Source organism: Saccopteryx bilineata, chromosome 9 (assembly GCF_036850765.1).
Source record: "Saccopteryx bilineata isolate mSacBil1 chromosome 9, mSacBil1_pri_phased_curated, whole genome shotgun sequence".
Lineage (NCBI taxonomy): Eukaryota > Metazoa > Chordata > Mammalia > Chiroptera > Emballonuridae > Saccopteryx > Saccopteryx bilineata.
The window spans coordinates 29,065,109-29,082,431 of record NC_089498.1 but is presented as its reverse complement, the minus strand read 5'-3'; the positions used below and the strand labels follow the sequence as shown (position 1 = coordinate 29,082,431).

The 17,323-nt window shown below is 45.7% G+C and overlaps 1 long non-coding RNA gene across 1 annotated transcript in view; it reads left to right on the top strand.

Annotated features, from left to right (window-relative positions):
- LOC136313211 (uncharacterized) overlaps nt 1-7,040 on the top strand; it is a 67,219-nt gene extending 60,179 nt beyond the window's left edge. Inside the window, exon 4 of the long non-coding RNA XR_010727111.1 lies at nt 6,915-7,040. This is a non-coding gene — a long non-coding RNA (uncharacterized lncRNA). The remainder of the gene's footprint in view (nt 1-6,914) is intronic.
- The last annotated feature ends 10,283 nt before the right edge of the window (nt 7,041-17,323 follow it).

Genomic DNA, 17,323 nt, shown 5'->3' with positions numbered 1-17,323 from the left:
GTGTGAGGGCCGGCTGGTGGAGAGGTGCACAGAAGGAGCTGTCCCTAGAGAATTCTCCTCTAACCTTTTAGATAGAGGCCACTCCTTACTGGCCTAGGTTTTCTCATCTGTGGCCAAAAGACCTAACCTGCCCTGAAAACCCAGACCCTCCTGTTGGGGCACTTTGTGGACCCCCAGACGTCTTCAGCCCCTCCCTGGCTCCTCCGTATCAGCTGAGTAATCTCTCCAAGCGTTCTGACACACAGCTGCAAGAGATGAAAACTGTACTGTTGATAGATGAAACTTTGGATAAGATTACATGGTTTTGAATATCTTGATGACATATTTGTCTGAAAAGTCTTTTAGAGGACGGCCTAATATAAATGCACGGAAATGTTTCTAATGACTAGCATTTGTCTACAGACTTCGTTGGAGAAATTAGCATTCATGTGTCTCTCGGAGATGTCATTTGCATTTGTATGTGGGGACCAACTTTTGAATAATCATTTCTTCCAGCCCAGAAGAGTTAACTGTTTATTCTGAACACAGGCTGGCTTCCTTCTCAGGCTATCTGGCTGGGTCTGCAGTGTTCAGAAATAGGTAATGAGGTTCTAGGCATACATCCCAGTGCTCCGGTACCACTGGAAGCCTCTTAAGTAGTCCTAAGAGACCATTTGGACTAGCAAGTGTTTACTTGGCTTTGCTCTGCCCCGCACTCATGCAGCTAGTTGTTTTAGTTGCCTCTCCTGTCCCAGGCCCATTGGATTGAAGTCTGAAGCCTATCTGGTCACCAGGAGACTTAGAATCCTCCCTGTGACATTGGTTGCATTGGAAAGCCACAGAAGGCAGCTAACATTTCTGCAGCATGGGTCCCATTCCTCTAGCCCCCTGGATGGCAAACTGCGTCTCACGAGCCACATGGGGCTCTTTGGCCCCTTGAGTGTGGCTCGTCCACAAAATACCACGTGTGGGCGCTACCTCGATAAGGAATGTACCTACGTATATAGTTTAAGTTTAAAAAATTGGGCTCTCAAAAGAAATTTCAATTGTTGTACTGTTGATATTTGGCTCTGTTGACTAATGAGTTTGCTGACCACTGCCCTAGGCAGTTTCTTAGAGGTCTGTTGGCTGAAATCCAGGGTCATTTTTCTGGTCCAATTTTGCATTAAGTGCAAGGAGAAGAAAAGACTGGATAAAGTCAAGCAGAGGTAAGGTCTAACAAGGCTCTTATCTGTTCTGTGACATCCGGGAATAAAATGAAACTCTTTAGGCATAATTTTTTCATCTATAATTTGGGGAGATAAATCCACCAAATGCCCAGCATTTAAGAAGAGAAGAGTTGATCTTATATACATAATCCAAAAATGTGGCATAGAGCAGACATTTAATAAATGTTACTTTCCTGCCCTGGCTCCCCTAACATTTCCTAGTGCTGGCTTCGGGTTGACATTCATTTGGGAGAGTTTCATGGAGGCCACTTTTATTTGGGGAGGAGGTTGTCGCTGGACAGCTTTGAGATTCATTCCCTGTGTGAGCTCTGGGTCTGTAGTACAATTCCTCTGCGTCTTTATCCTCTGAGCGTTTACCATGGTGCCAGAAGTAACGCCCAGACTGTTCTGTCTGAGCGGCTGACTCTGGAAGCAGGAGGCTGAAGGTCAGGTTTGGCCCACATCCTGCCTCTGCTCTGGGATGCAGCACAGTGCACGCGGTTGGCATTTCGTAAATGCCCGGTAAAGGCACTGATGTGTGCTCAGGAATTCTGTCAGCACTATGCTGCCTCCTCCTAGAATGTGCAGCAGGAACACTGACAGTCAACATTCCAAGAGATAAGTATCTTTCATAAGAAGATAGATGAACACCAGCAGCAACAACAATCGTAACATTTCTAGAACCCTCACTCCAGGCCGGACTTTGTGTTAAGTGCTCTGTGGTGTCATCTAACTCAGACACACAACAGGCCCCCAACCCTCAGCGGCCACTTTCCATCTCAACAGGAAGTTGGGTGTGGGATGAGAAAAGGTAACTGGGAACCCTAGCAGTGTTCATAGCAGATGCCAACATCTAGGCATCTCCACCTGCTGTTCCTCCCACTTGGCATGCCCCTGCTCTGTTTAGTTTTGAAGCATGGGTAGCTCATTTCTTCCAGAAATCCACTCTAAACCTCCAGATTTGGGGATCTATGCTCCCAGACTGGCTGGATTCAACCTTTTAGTGGCTCCAAGACCTGGAAGAGCCTGACCAGGCAGTAGCGCAGTGGATAGAGCATTGGCCTGGGATGCAGAGGACCTAGGTTTAAAACCTTAAGGTCACTTGCTTTAGCGCAGGATCATCTAACTTGAGCACAGGCTCACCAGTTCAGGGTCTCTGGCTTGAGTGTGAGATCATAGACATGACCCCATGATCACCAGCTTGAGCCCAAAGGTTGTTGGCTTGAAGCCCAAGGTTACTGACTTGAGCAAGGGGTCACTGGCTCAACTGGAGTCCCCCGGTCAAGGCACATATGAGAAAGCACATCAATGAACAACTAAGATGCCACAACAAAAAAATGATGCTTCTCATCTCTCTCCCTTCCTGTCTGTCTGTCTGTCTCTCTCTCTCTCTCTCTCTCTCTCTGTCTGTCTCTCTGGGAAAAAAAAAAAAAAAGACCTGGAAGATGTAACCCTCTATGTATTTAAAAATGGAAACATTAGACTGAAAGAGAAGTCTTAAAAAATTCAGCCTTTCCCACAATCCTGACTTCAATCTGTGTTTTAAATTGTTATTAACAGAAATATATTTTGGTGGGGTTAGGGAACAGTGGCTTTGCTGATATCCTGAGCCTGTGTCCTGGGTGATGCAACTCCGTGCCAGTCCTGGGGCATCCTGTGCTTCCTTCCGTATCATGGGCCATGTTAGCCACTCACCCCCCATTATAATCTCATGTTTGCTTCTCTGTCTCTCCATCCACTGGAAATCTCCTGGAGGGCAGGCTCTGGTGCTGAGCACCGGGTCAGACACAAATGAAGTGCTTGGCAAATGTCTTCAGAATGATGCAGTGTTCTCTCCATTTGCTGGTGTGTCCCAACCTGAAAATGACTGTTCTCAGAAAATGGGATCCCTCTCACTCTTTCTCTCAAAGATGCTGGCAAGAAGGAAGGGAAGATTGAAACCCGATTTGCCCAAATTATTTGACCTGTTTCCATTTTTTGATTAAGCCCCGTGTGAACACCCCGCCAAGCTCTCTGCCGCCATGTTAATATCTCCAATGATGCTATCTGGTGGCCCACATCGCCTGCCAGAGACAACGCCTGCTCCCAAGGATTCCCAAGTCACGTCCCGCCCTTTTTATATCTGTGAGGGCAGGTTGGGAGAGGCAAAACTTATCGTCCTTGAAGCCTGGAATTTTTTTTTTAATCACTACACTTGAGAACATTTTTATGTACCTCTTGCCACTCCTGAAACTCAGTGTTGAAATCCTTGGTGATTCTCTGAAAAGTAGAACCTTAAGAGGCACCAGAATGCACCTGACCACTCCCAACATGCATTTCCTCAGACCCAGAAAAGTCCTCCTCGTCCTCGGGGTAGGAACGCTCAGGAGAATGGCACAGAATCTTCCAGCATCACTTTTGATTGTTATCTTGGAAGAAGCAAATGAACTGTGGATGTGGCTACACTGTAGCCTTTATTCTGACCTAGCTGATTGGTCAACGGGGCAAACATAACACTAAATGAATACACGCACACATATTCAGATATAATTGATAGGTATAGGACTTTCCCCTCCCTTTAGTCACCAGCCATTAGTTTTTAATACATACTGACCATCTATAAATCAGGTAGTGCCTCATTGCCCTACCATTTAAAGGAAAAGGCGTCAATTCCGCCCCCGCCTCCGCCTCCGCCGCCCTGCTCATTCCACCAGATCCCTTAAGGAAACTTACGTTCTTAGAATTTGGATGACATAATTTGTTGATGAAAAGGCTACAGTGATCAAACTGGTACTGAGTATTCGTCACTGAAGTGTCACTCTGTGTAGGAAACACAACTGAGGGTATTTCTAATCTTCTGTCAAACAATGTCACGTGGGGTCTGGATTGTGAGGATCGGCAGGCAGGGAGGCACTGTGTGCACAGGCGGAGCTCATAACGGCAAAGGGGCTTTGTCCTATGTGTGAGCCCCATCTTTAAGCACCCCGGGGAAGCTTCTGGGACATTCACTGGTAGTGATACTTGCATCAGCATAAGGACTGGGCGTGTGTTATCGGCCTCTTTCCCCTCACTCAGTTCTGTGCTGGACATCCATTTGCGGTGCGCCCTCATGCTCCTCCCCCACATCCGTTCTCCACCTTCCTTCACTCACTCCCTCCGCGCCTCCAGGTCAGATCTGCACAAACACAGGAATGGACGCCCCAAGCCCTCCGACTTTCATGTGGGTCAGGTCTGTGAGTAACGTTTGAGGTGGGGGGGAGTATTTCCTGCCTGCATCTCTGTGGGGTCACTGTAGGGTCACTGTGGGGTCACTGTGGGGTCACTGTGGTTGTGCCCCTTGACTGGAATTACAGCTAGAGTCAGGCTGTACTATCTACTCAACTGGCTCTCTCTCCCCCTACCTCTCTCTCTCTTCCCCACTCTCGCCGCTTTCACTTTCTTTCTGGGTGGACCAAATAAATCTCTATGGGTGCTTCTCCCAGGGTACTTGGAGGACAGCCACAGGGAGTCCCTCTTGTCATTATCCACTTCTCCCTTTAGACACTATTAGTGCTCAATACAGAAGATTGTGAATTCAGGGGTCAAAACTCTGGACCCCTGAATTAGGGCCCAGGTGTGCAAAACAGCAGAGCTACCCTGTGACTTTGGGTCATATTCCTGCTTCCTTGCTATCAGTCAAGTCAGCGGGACAGCCCGAGTCTAGTTCTCATCAGGCTCTCGAAGGATAGGAGGAATATAGGAAGAGAGCTTGAGTGCGTCATGCAGTTACCCAGTACATTGCTCTTGTTTGGTTAGTGTCATTGTAGACTTCCAGCTAGCTAAGAGTTCTTTGGGTCAGACACGGCGGCTTGTGCAGAGTTTTTAGTTCGTTTGTGGGACCCACCCCAGTGCTGTACACCTAAGAGCTTAGGACATGACAGCTGATCAGCTATTATTTGCCTTGTGATTTTTGAAGGAAAGCAGAAAGACTAGGACTGTAAAGAGGCAGGCAAAGGGTACCCACTCATATTTAAATTTATTTGTTTGTTTGTTTGTTTTTAAGTGAGAAGAGGGGAGATAGTGAAACAGACTGCTGCATGCACCCCAACTGGGATCCACCTGGCAACCCTCATCTGGGGCCCATGCTCAAATCAGCCGAGCTATTCTCAGTGCCCAGGGCTGACACACGAATCAATTGAGCCACTGGCTATGAAAGGAGAAGAAAGAGAGAAGGGGGAAAGGCAGGAGAAGAAAAGCAGATGGTCACTTCTCCCATGTGCCCTGACCAGGGATTGAACCATCTGCACGCCGGCTGATGCTCTATCCACTGAGCAAACTAATCAGGGCCAAATTTCAATTCTTAAATGTAGAGGAAGGCTTTCTTTGCTTAATTCCAAAATTATATTCTAATTCTGCAAAGTCAAATCATATTTTAATAGATAATTCTAAAATAAATAAACCTAAGGGGAATGTGTCAGCTAATATAAATTGACTGCTTAAAATCCTTTGCTCTTATCTGTGTCTACTACAAAAGCTGGTATAATTTTTAAAGGTTTTTAAAATTTATTTTGAAAAATCACTCTCTAAATACTCTGGTAGCTAGGAATGGCCATATGACTCAGTTCTCCTGAATAAGATATAAGTATTCTAATGGTGCCATCAATTTTCCTTTTTCCTAATTGAAATGCAGACATGATGGCTGGAACTTCAGCAGCTACTTTAGGAAGATGAGGTAACAGCAAGAAGGAAAAGACATGGGGATTGTAGAGATGGTGACCTTGATATTGTTAAGCCACTGAACTAATGTGAGCAACCAAATACCTCCAGAAATGTGTATGCATGTATGCGTGTGTTTGTCTATATGTATGGAAAGACAGAGTGTGTGTGAAAAAGAGAGAGAAAACAGAGGAAGAACGTTTACCCTTGTTTGTATAATTATTTCTTGTTAATTAAACGTTATTCTGTTGCTTATATTCAAAGGCATTCCTGTTTGATACAGTTAATAAAATGTCAATAAAATAACTTCCTTTTCTTCAACATCCCATTTCCTTTGTAAATTGAAATCTGTATACCATAGACATACATTTATTTATTTATTTATTTATTTAGACAAAGACAGAGACAGAGAGAGTCAGAGAGAGGGATAGATAGGGACAGACAGATAGGAAGGGAGGGAGATGAGAAGCATCAATTTTTCATTGTGGCACTTTAGTTGTTCATTGATTCCTTTCTCATATGTGCCTTGACCATGAGGCTACAGCAGACCAAGTAATCCCTTGCCCAGTGTCCTTGGTCCAAGCTGGTGAGCTTTGCTCAAACCAGATGAACCCGTGCTCAAGTTGGCGACCTTGGGGTCTTGAACCTGGGTCCTCCGCATCCCAGTCCGACGCTCTATCCACTGTGCCATTGCCTGGTCAGGCCATAGACATTTATTTTTAAGTGAGAAGACTCCATGAGAATTAACTTGAACCCCCTTCCTAATGCCTATAATCTTATTTCACCCTCTCCTCAGCAATTCCTGGAGCTCTGTGAGAGCGGATGCCATGTTGACATTTATATACCTAGATACGAAACACACCTTTTATATAACTGTCATTTCATTAAAGTCTGAGGCTGGAAGAAAGAAAACAGGCTTCGGAAGGTCCAAAGAGGGTATTTATTAACAGTAATTGTCATTTATTGAAAGGTGAAAATAGGCAAAGCACTTTCTAATCAGTATCTCAAACACACTGTATGTTTATTAAACAAGCCATTTTACCCCCATTTTAGAGATCAAAGTCCTGAAGCCCAGAGAGTTTCATAATTTGTCCAACATTCTGAAGCTTATGAACGATACAGAGGAAATGGAAGCCCCAGTCTCCTGGCTCCGGTGTAGACGTCTTCCCGCGAGATGAAGAACTCAGAGTGTGGAAACCACCCAGAGGAGTCTGTTTTTCTCATTTGAGCATCTGAAGATACCAGCAGACTGGGCCAGGGGCCAGCCAGCATTTACGCAGAGTCTGCATTGCACCTTCAAAGTGTCGAGCGTTCAATCCATGGAGGTTCAGAGGATGATGGGTTTAAGGCTATTGAGAAAGTGGCTTTCCACTCTCTAATTTGCATGCTGGATGTCTATTGAAAGTTACTATGGTGATCCGTTTGACCAGAAGTTTCCGCTGAATCATCCCAACACATACATAAAAACATAAATGTGGTTTGAGGACCCAGAGCCCTGCAGCCGGGGGAGCTGTCTCCCGTTTTCAGTTGTGACTCACTCGTGGTCATGCGTGGGCCCATCTGCGAGGAAGGCGAAAGCTCTGCGGGCAGGTGTACTCCCTGGAGAGGTTTTTTTTTTTACTGCGGGACACTTTGAAATTGCCTCTGGGCAACCTAAAGACTGAAGAAGGACACATGGAAGCCCACACCTGGGCAGTGCTCTGCTCCGCTGGGTCCTTCCAAAGCTGCGAGACTTTTTTAGCAAACGTCTCCGTTTGATGAGCCCGAAAAGCAGAGGCTGCGCGAGGCAGTCGAGAGCTGGAGAGGGAGCGAGGATGCTGAGACAGCAAGGAGGAACAACCCAGCCCATATACGAGCGAGCTGTCCGTTATACTGTGGGCAGCGGTGTGCGTTAGGACCTGTTCCAGAGGAACTGGGGATGGGACTCAGTGACGATGGAGCGTGGGGCTGGGAACAGGCAAACTCGGGTTCAAATCTTCCATCTGCTTGCTGCAGTATTGGCTGCAGGCCTTGGCAAGTGTCTGAACCTTGACATTGATGTCCCTAGGCACAGAAACGTAGGAAAGAACACCTCATACAGCTCAAAAGAAACAATGCACACAACGGAGCCCAATATTGAGGCACCTGGTATGCCCTCAGTCAGTTCTGCTTTCTTTCTTTCCTCTTTTCGCCAAAAGAGATTCAGCTCAATTATACTGCTCTTCTTGGCTATGAACCAGGGAGCTGTACACCAACAGTTCATTGAAAAATGTTATAAATATATAGAGATATACATAAACACACACATACACACACACACACACAGATTTAAAGCTCTCAAAAAAATGCTACCCCCTTTCTTTTTGAAGTAAACATTACTTGGCATCTGATCTTCATTTGATATATGTACTGTGTAACTACATGAACATGCATATGGCTATCTTTATAGATAAACAAATGTGAATATGTTGAGAAAGAGTCATCTAATTAGTTTTTTTTTTTTTTTCTACTCGGAGACACTTGAGTGAGGCCGATGGATAGGGGAGTAGGGGCTGTTTGGAACAAGAATGTGGGAGAATTGTCAAAGACAAAAAATCCAGGGCAGACAGAGTGCTGTTGAAGGGGAGATACAGACAGAATTCTCTTAAAGGGAAGATATTGCAGTTCAAATTGACAGGGATTTTTTTTAAACTGTGTGACACATTGCATTAGCAAGAGTGTGGAAGGACAGATACAACTTTTCTAGAAAACATTTTGTCATATTAGAGCTTTAAAATAGTTACACCTCTTAGGCTATGTATGAGTCAGGGTTCTCTAGATAAAGAGAATTATATATGTACACACAGAGACATATATGTACATATATATACACACATATATAATATATATTATTCAAATAATATATATTTGAATATATTCAAATATATTCAAAAATTATTATTTGAATAATATATATTATATATCTTATTGAATAATCTTGTGTGTATATATATGTATTTTATATATATGTCAAAGGAGATTTATTATGAGGACCTAGCTTACATGTAGGCTGAGAAGTTCCTTAATCTGCTGTCTGTAGCCTGGAGATCCAGGAAAGCCAGTTTTGTCATTCAATTGGAGTCCAAAAGCCTTGAGGTCCAAGGGAGCTGATTATATGAATCCCAGTTTGAGGGTAGAAGACAAGATGAGACAGTCCAGTTCACACAATGAGACAGAAGAAAAAGAGGGGAGGGAGTGAATTCCTCCTTCCCTGCCTTTTGTTCTGTCCGGGCACTCAGTGGGTTTGATGATGGTCCCCGCATTGGGGAGGACATCTACCTCACCCAGCCTCCTAGTCAAATGCTAACCTCCTCCAGGATCACCGTCACAGACACACCCAGAAATGAGGTTAATCTGGGCAACCCAAGGCCTGCTCAAGTTGACAAGTAAAATTAACCATCACAGCCTAGTAACTTCAGTTATTTAATATTGGTCTACCTGTCTTTTTTTTCTTTCTTTTTTTTTTTTATTCTGTATTTTTCTGAAGCCGGAAACAGGGAGAGACAGTCAGACAGACTCCCGCATGCGCCCGACCGGGATCCACCTGGCACGCCCACCAGGGGGCGACGCTCTGCCCACCAGGGAGCAATGCTCTGCCCCTCCGGGGCGTCACTCTATTGCGACCAGAGCCACTCTAGCGCCTGGGGCAGAGGCCGAGGAGCCATCCCCAGCACCCGGGCCATCTTTGCTCCAGTGGAACCTCGGTTGTGGGAGGGGAAGAGAGAGACAGAGAGGAAGGAGAGGGGGAGGGGTGGAGAAGCAGATGGGCGCTTCTCCTATGTGCCCTGGCCCGGAATCGAACCCGGGACTTCTGCATGCCAGGCCGACGCTCTACCACTGAGCAAACCGGCCAGGGCCTATATCGGTCTTAAAGAAATGATCAGATATTCAGCAAATGTACAACGGCCTAGATCAAAGTAGTATGGATATTACTGAAAATATTGGAAAAGATTTTAATGTCCCCAAATAAGCAAAATAATCAAATAAATTATTTTATAATCACATGATTACATTTGATGTGGCCAATAAAGACATGCTTTCAAAGAGTACTCAGTGATCTGGTAGAGTATTGATGGTATATTATGAAGTAAAAAGTTGGATATAAATAGTAGATCCAATCTGCTCCCATGTCCATTAAAAATATTTTTAGTTATAAATTTGCATATTTATGTACATATTTTTGGTAATATTCATTACCAAAGAAAATTTTTTGAGAGGAAGACAGTATTAACAGCCACTGTTTCTATATATAGTCTTTGCTTTATTCTTTCTTCTTTTTATATTCTCCATAGTTTCTGTAATGAGCAAATAATACTATCACAATTAGAAAAATAAGAGAGATATGATTTACAAGAATTCTAAAAAAGTCAAAATTTAGAATTCTGGTCATTTTCCTTTGGCATGATCATTTTTTTTACAATGCAGTTGGACCTGCTCCCAAAAGGTGAGGCCACCAGCAGTGCCATGGAGAGTCAGGGACAGGAGCTTTGATGCGTGGCCTCTGACCCCAAGGACAAAACAGTGAAGAAGACAGCCAGGTGGATGTGGCAGGCAGGGAGCTGTGACCACATTGAATGACAGCTGTCAGAGGACAGCTCGGAGGGTAGGTTAGCCTCTGGAAGACTCAGGGGTCGTGGCACATGGCAGCGACTGCTGTCACTTTGAGCCTCTGGGGATGCATCTCTGACCGTGAGAAGAGATTAAAAACTAGAAGCTCCCAATATCCTGACCTTAATATCATCGCTGTTTTCTCTCCTTTGATGGCACCTTTATTTTCACACCCTTTCCCTCTTCTCTACGGCCCCCATGTCTGTGTTGGCTGAAGGCTCACCTTGCTTTGGAGGTCCAGGGCTGCTTCTGCTCCCACTGGGGTTCTATAAGGGTTAGCCTCTGCCCCCCTCTTTTTTCCAATGTCGCATGTCCCCCATTCACAAAGATAGAGGTTGAGGGCGAGAGAGGAAACACAGCTACGCTCACCCTGGAGATGTCTGAGGCCCCAGATGGAGGCTGCATAGACAGGTAGAAAGACATCAGAACTTTAATCGGAAGAGCTGGGTTGGCATCTGTCTGTGCCCCCCTTACAAGCTGCGTGGGCTTGAATAGGTATCTTTTTGAATTTCAGTTTCTTGACCTGTAACCAACAGAGAATAACATGGAGCTTACAGGCTTATCATGAGAATGAAATGAGTCGGTTGGCAGCAGTAACGAGAGCGGTAATGGCCTCCCACTGCCGCCCAACAGGTACCACCAACTTTGCGGCTTAAAACAATGCCCGCCTATTATATCACAGTCTGGAGGTTTGAGCTCTGAGTGGGCGCAGCTGGGTTCTCTGCAAAGGGACCCATCCAAGGCCAACATCAAGGTGCCATCTGGGCTGAGCTCCTGATTGAAGGCCTTGGGGGGAATTCTTGTTCCAGCTCTTTCAAACTGTTGGCAGAATTAAGTTCTCTGTAGCTATGGGATTAAGGTCCTCACGTCCTTGCTGGCTGTCAGGAGTGCAGGAGGAGGCACTCTCAGCTCCTGGAAAATACCTGCATTCCTTGTCACGTGCCCCCTCCATCTGGGAGGCAGCAATAGCAGCTCTAGACCTTTTCGTGCTTTGAATCCCTCTGACTCTCCCTTTCAGCTAGAGAAAACCCTCTGCTTTAAAAGGACTTTCTGAAATGGAAGATGGTGCATGTACATCGCTCAGAACAGTGCCTGGCACATAGGAGTAGACCATCAATCAAGGTCAACTTTGGGACAATACATAGAAGGTTCTAAATAGACCCCTGGGGAATAACTGGGTGAATGACTAAATGCATGAATGAATGAGCCAAAGGGGGAAAAAAATCAGCAGTGAAGGGAAGAGTTCCTATTTTGGAAAGCAGAGGCAATCAGCAAGGGACACCTCCCACAGTGAGGGGACGGTCTGATATGAATCCCATCAACCTGTATGAAGTGAGGATTCGATTTATACAGCTACTAAATAAGGTTTCATCCCGCAGCATGGGGTACACCTTCTAAGCCTGGCTTCTCTCCTCGGAACACATCCAGCTCCAAGGCCCCAGGAAGCCATACTAGCAATTAGAGTCAAAGGAGCAAAATTCAGTCTCTAAGCACTTTCCCTATAAGCTTCAACTTGCTTATGGGATCTTTATGTCCCTCCAACACAGACTCTATGCTAGGCACCCAGCAACCATCCCACCAGATGCTGATGTGGGTTCTGGCTGGAGGAAATTGGGTGCTTAAGTCCTTAACAGCTCAAATGTTTGTAATCTTAACTGTTGTCTGAGCATTATCAAAACATTGTTAGCAGCACTAATGCTGCAAAACAACCCAAGCACCAGACAGAAACAGGACGAAGTTGGAACCTGGTATCTGATGGATGGAAGTATGCCTGATAAACTTACAAGCAACCCCTGGCTTCCAGGCCTCTTCCAAAGAGTTCTTATAACTTTCTAAAAATATTTTAGCATTGGGTTTTAATTAAACACTTAATATACAACATGCAAATGTATTAATTCTGCTCAGGGAAAAAGATGACTCTTGTATTTGGACATCTCCAGCAAAAGATGACTTGAGTTTTCACAGGGGGTTACTAATGGGGCTTCAGTCGTACCCCACCGAGTCCGAACAGCATTGAAGGAGCTGGGAAGCATCCTGAATTAGAAAGACTCGGAGCAATTGTGTTCACCTCTGCATCTCAGACTCAGGCCTAAGACTAAGGCTATAGGAGATATAAGCTGATGAAATGAACATGAAGCACTTACAAATGAACTCATTTTCATAGGGTCTCTCTCTCTCTCTCATCCTGTGTTCCTCCTTCCTGTTACTATGACTACTCTAAAGTTCTGATCTTTTGGAAAGAATGAGCCAAGCAATCCAGGAAAATACTTCATAGAAATGGCTCCCTAAGGGGCAAGACCATACCCCCTGCCTGACCCAGGATGGTGGGGAATCTCATTAGGTTGATACCCAAATTCTGGAAGAATGTGGAATCCTGTAAATCAAGTATGCTCATTAACTGCAGATCTATCACAAACTCTTTTGGATTCCAACTTCATTGTTAAAATGTCTTCTAAATCCATGTGGGTCTTATATCCTACCTTATTAAAAGGGAATTGGGTAGAAGTCTTTCTCTGATGAGTAGAGATTGGAACTACCCTTGGCTATTTTCAGCACCAACATCCAATGAACCAGACGATAGCAATAGAGCAGTGGTTCTCCATTGGGTGATTTCCTCTCCCCACCCCAGAGGATTGGGGCAATGCCTAGATATAATTTTGGTTGTCACAACTGAGGAGGTGGGGTGACTCGTGCTGGCCTCCAGTGGGTGGAGACCAGTGATGCATAACTATGTCCTACAACTCCCAGGATAACCTCCACCACAAAGAATTATATCATCCCAAATGCCAGTAATGATGAGGTCAAGAAACCCCAATAGAGTGGTAGAAGAGAGTCTGTAGTACAGGTTCCTATATCAGGTGATCATCTAGGGAAGGTTCAAAACAAATAAAAAAACTCTTTGATATGAGAATCCAGTGGGTTCTCTGCCATCAACCAGCTGTGTGGCCTTGAACGTATTGAATTCAATGAATTTGCTCATTCCTTTGTCCAACCTCATGAAGAATGGCATGGTCTAATCCAGGCAAGGGAAACAAAATATAGGCTAAGTGCAAGGGCTCAATGCAGGAAAGAGCCAGTGTCCAAGGAAGGCCAGAGTGACTGGAAAATACTAAGAGGGAGGGAAAAGCAGAGGAGACCCTTCAAGCCCCTCTAGACCTTAGACAGGAGCTGTGCTTTTATTCTAGGTATAATGAACTACTGTATTTCAAGCAGTGCATAACCAGTAGCATGACCCAGCTTATACTTGAAGTACTTTGTCCTTGTTGTTCACTAAACAAGTTCTAAAGGTGTCTGTTGGATGAGAGGCTTTGCTCCCTGTTGCCGTGGTAAGGAGTTCTGGTAGGAAGGAGGGGGAAACCCTGGGGCTAAAGAGAACACTCAAGGCCCTGGCTGGTTGGCTCAGTGGTAGAGCGTTGGCCTGGCGTGTGGGGGACCGGGGTTCGATTCTCAGCCAGGGCACATAGGAGAAGCGCCCATTTGCTTCTCCACCCCCCTTCCTCTCTGTCTCTCTCTTCCCCTCCCGCAGCCAAGGCTCCATTGGAGCAAAGATGGCCCGGGCGCTGGGGATGGCTCCTTGGCCTCTGCCCCAGGCGCTAGAGTGACTCTGGTTGCGGCAGAGCGACGTCCCGAAGGGGCAGAGCATTGCCCCCTGGTGGGCAGAGCATCGCCCCTGGTGGGTGTGCCGGGTGGATGGATCCCGGTCGGGCGCATGCGGGAGTCTGTCTGACTGTCTCTCCCCATTTCCAGCTTCAGAAAAATACCAAAAATAAAAATAAAAAATAAATAAAGAGAACACTCAAGAGGCCCTTGTGTGGTCTTGGGGAACAAAATGAAAAGGTGGAAAACAGGCAGTTCCTCCAACAATTAAACATCGTGTTGTCAGATGACCCAGCAATTCTGCTCCTAGGCATACACCCAAGACAAATGAAAATGCATGGCTACACAAGAACTTGTCCACTAATATTCATAGCACTATCATTTATAATGGCCAGAAGGTGGCAGTAACTCAGATGTTCATCAACACAAGAATGGATAAACAAAATGTGATGCATCTATATATATAATGGAATATTACCCAGCCATAAAAAGGAATGAAGTGCTGATTCATGCTACAATATGGATAAACTTTAAAAGCATTACACTGAGTAAAAGAAGCCAGACACAAAGGACCATGTTTCCTATGATTTCATTTATACAAAATGTCCAGAACTGGCAAGTCTATAAACACAGAAAGTAGATTGGGGGTTACTGGGGACTGGGGAGAAGCGGAAATGAAGAGGGACTGCAAAAGGGTACAGGTTTTTTTTGGGGGGGAGGTGAAAATTTTCTGGAATTAGAGAGCGGGGATGGCTGCACAACCTTGTGAATGTGTTTTAAAAAACAGGGACTCATACACTTTAAATGGCTGAATTATTATCAATAAAGCAGTTTTTAAAAAGGTGACAAATATACCAAAATGGGTGAGAATGAACTAAGGGTGGACTCAAGAGGGGAGACGGATGTGATGTGAGGGAGGGAGAGGGGACCACAGAGGCTAGGTGCTGGTGTCTCAATGACGCTGCTGCTGCCACTCGTGACAATCCCTTTTGGTGTCACCTTCAATACCCGCACATGCTGATTTTCTCAAAATCTACCTTTTTTCTCTTCAGCGTGTAAAGGGATGGGGGTATGCTTTGGGGAAGGAGATTTGTTTTTTTTTAGAGAAATCAAAAAGCCTACTTCTTGGTGACTTTTTATTCTTCTTCACCAGAAGACCTTTGACCCCAGGGGTGCTGAGGGCACTGACTCAGGTCAGCAAAATGTTGAAATCTCAACAGGTTTCCCTCTGGAGGATGTGGTGCCTTTTAAGCCAGATGGCTTCCCCACGTTAGAGTCCTTGTACAGAAAGAGAACTGCAGTGCTTCCTTTACTTAGAAACTTATCTGAGCTTTTTATACACATGCAAGTGTGACTTCTGGTAAAGGCAAAAGCAAAAAGAACATTTATGAGTGTGTGTGCTGATGAGAAATGAAGATAGAAACAAAACAAAACAAAACAAAAAGACCCACCAACACATAATTCATCAATATTAGATAGCAAGCCCTTGTCTCTCTATTTTTTTATTTTATTTATTCATTTTTAGAGAGGAGAAAGAGAGGGAGGGAGAGGAGAGAGAGACAGAGAGAGAGAAGGGGGAAGGAGCTGGAAGCATCAACTCCCCTTTGTGCCTTGATCAGGCAAGCCCAGGGTTTCGAACCAGCGACCTCAGCATTCCAGGTTGACGCTTTATCCACTGCGCCACCACAGGTCAGGCTTTTTTTTTTTTTTGAGGGTACCTTTTAATCTCATTGGAATTGTAGTGACCAATAACAAACATGACAGAAGTGTTTGAGGCTGGGAGCAGAAGTCTACCTTCCTCACAGGATCATGAGACAGAGGGATAGCCTCTGGGTCCAGGAGCCTCCCAAGAAGCACACTCTTATATTCATAGCAGTATCTAATTTCCAAAGTTATTGACTTTTCACTCATCCATCCCTTTACTCATGTAATAAACCATTTGCTGCTATACTCACTTGGGGATGTGAGGATAAGAAACCATCCCTGCTCTCAAAGAGTTCACAGACTTATGGAGAAAAAACAGATGACAGTTAAGGATCACCTCCGTAAAAGGAGCATTCACAGAGCGGTAAGGAGGTGGGCACATTATGAAGATTATTAAGGTGGGCACACTGTTAAGGTGCAAGTGGTCTTTTGTAGGTTGTCCCCATAAACTGGGCAGCGGGGGGTATTGGGAAGTAAAATAAATGATTGGGATCGTTGTTTTCTTTTTGTATAGTCAAACATCCTCTGAAGTCTGCCCTATTATTAGAGAACCTGAGGTTATTCTCTTGGGATGTCTCAAGGCTTAGGTTAGACCTCAAGTCCAATCAAGCAAAGCCAAGTGGTTTTGGTGGCTCCCTGCCCTGCCCCAGCCCCCTCCACTGGCCCCGCTTCCCATCAGGGGAGACAGAGGAGGTGGGTTTTGTTTCCCAGGACTGCACCTCCTCCCCACACCGCGCCCCCGCCCTGGCTCTGTGCAGTCATCTTGGCTCCTGGGTGTGGGAGGATGTTCACCGCAGGCTGGTCTGAGCCCAGGCTCCTCACCCCGCAACACTCCCCCGCAGCCCTCTCCGTGACTCGGCGCCTGGCAGGCCCCGGTGCCCAGGCTTCGGCCTCACATCCAGCCTCCTTTCCCAGGCCCTGCTGCCCCCACCTCCTTGGCAGCTGGCCCACCATGGTTGACCGACAGTGGGTCTGTGATTTTTTTTTTTCTTCCTGCTTGGGCAAAGCCAGTGTTGGTGCGTCAGGGGAGAACCCAAGCTGCGGCCTCCCTCACCATCCCAGGGCCCCTCCCGACTTCCTGGCTGCTGGCTTCGAGGCCCGGGAGGAGCTGCCAAGCCATCCCATCTGAAAAACCAGCTTGTGACCAGCAAACTGAACAAATGCAACACAGGAGTCACCGAGCGCATAAACAGGGAGCCCTGCGGACCGTGCCATCTTCACAGAGCCGCTTTCCCCGTGGCTTCATTTCCAACTCAATTAGAACCTGGCTAATTAGTTTTGTGCTCTGCACAACAGTTGGAGGAAAAAGGTCACTTTGGTATATATAGTTCTCTCTCTCTCTCTCTCTAAGCCACAGAACTTCCTTCAAGGAATAAGCAGTAACCTCGGCTTCTCAGAAGCAAAACAAGCCAAGTCACACATTTCTATGAATTCTCTCCATGAGCCGGTGATTAGTAATAATAGCAGTAGTCCTATTGATTGAGTGCCCGTGCCGGAATCCACGGACCTCGGCTGTAAGGGAGCCTCCCTGAGAC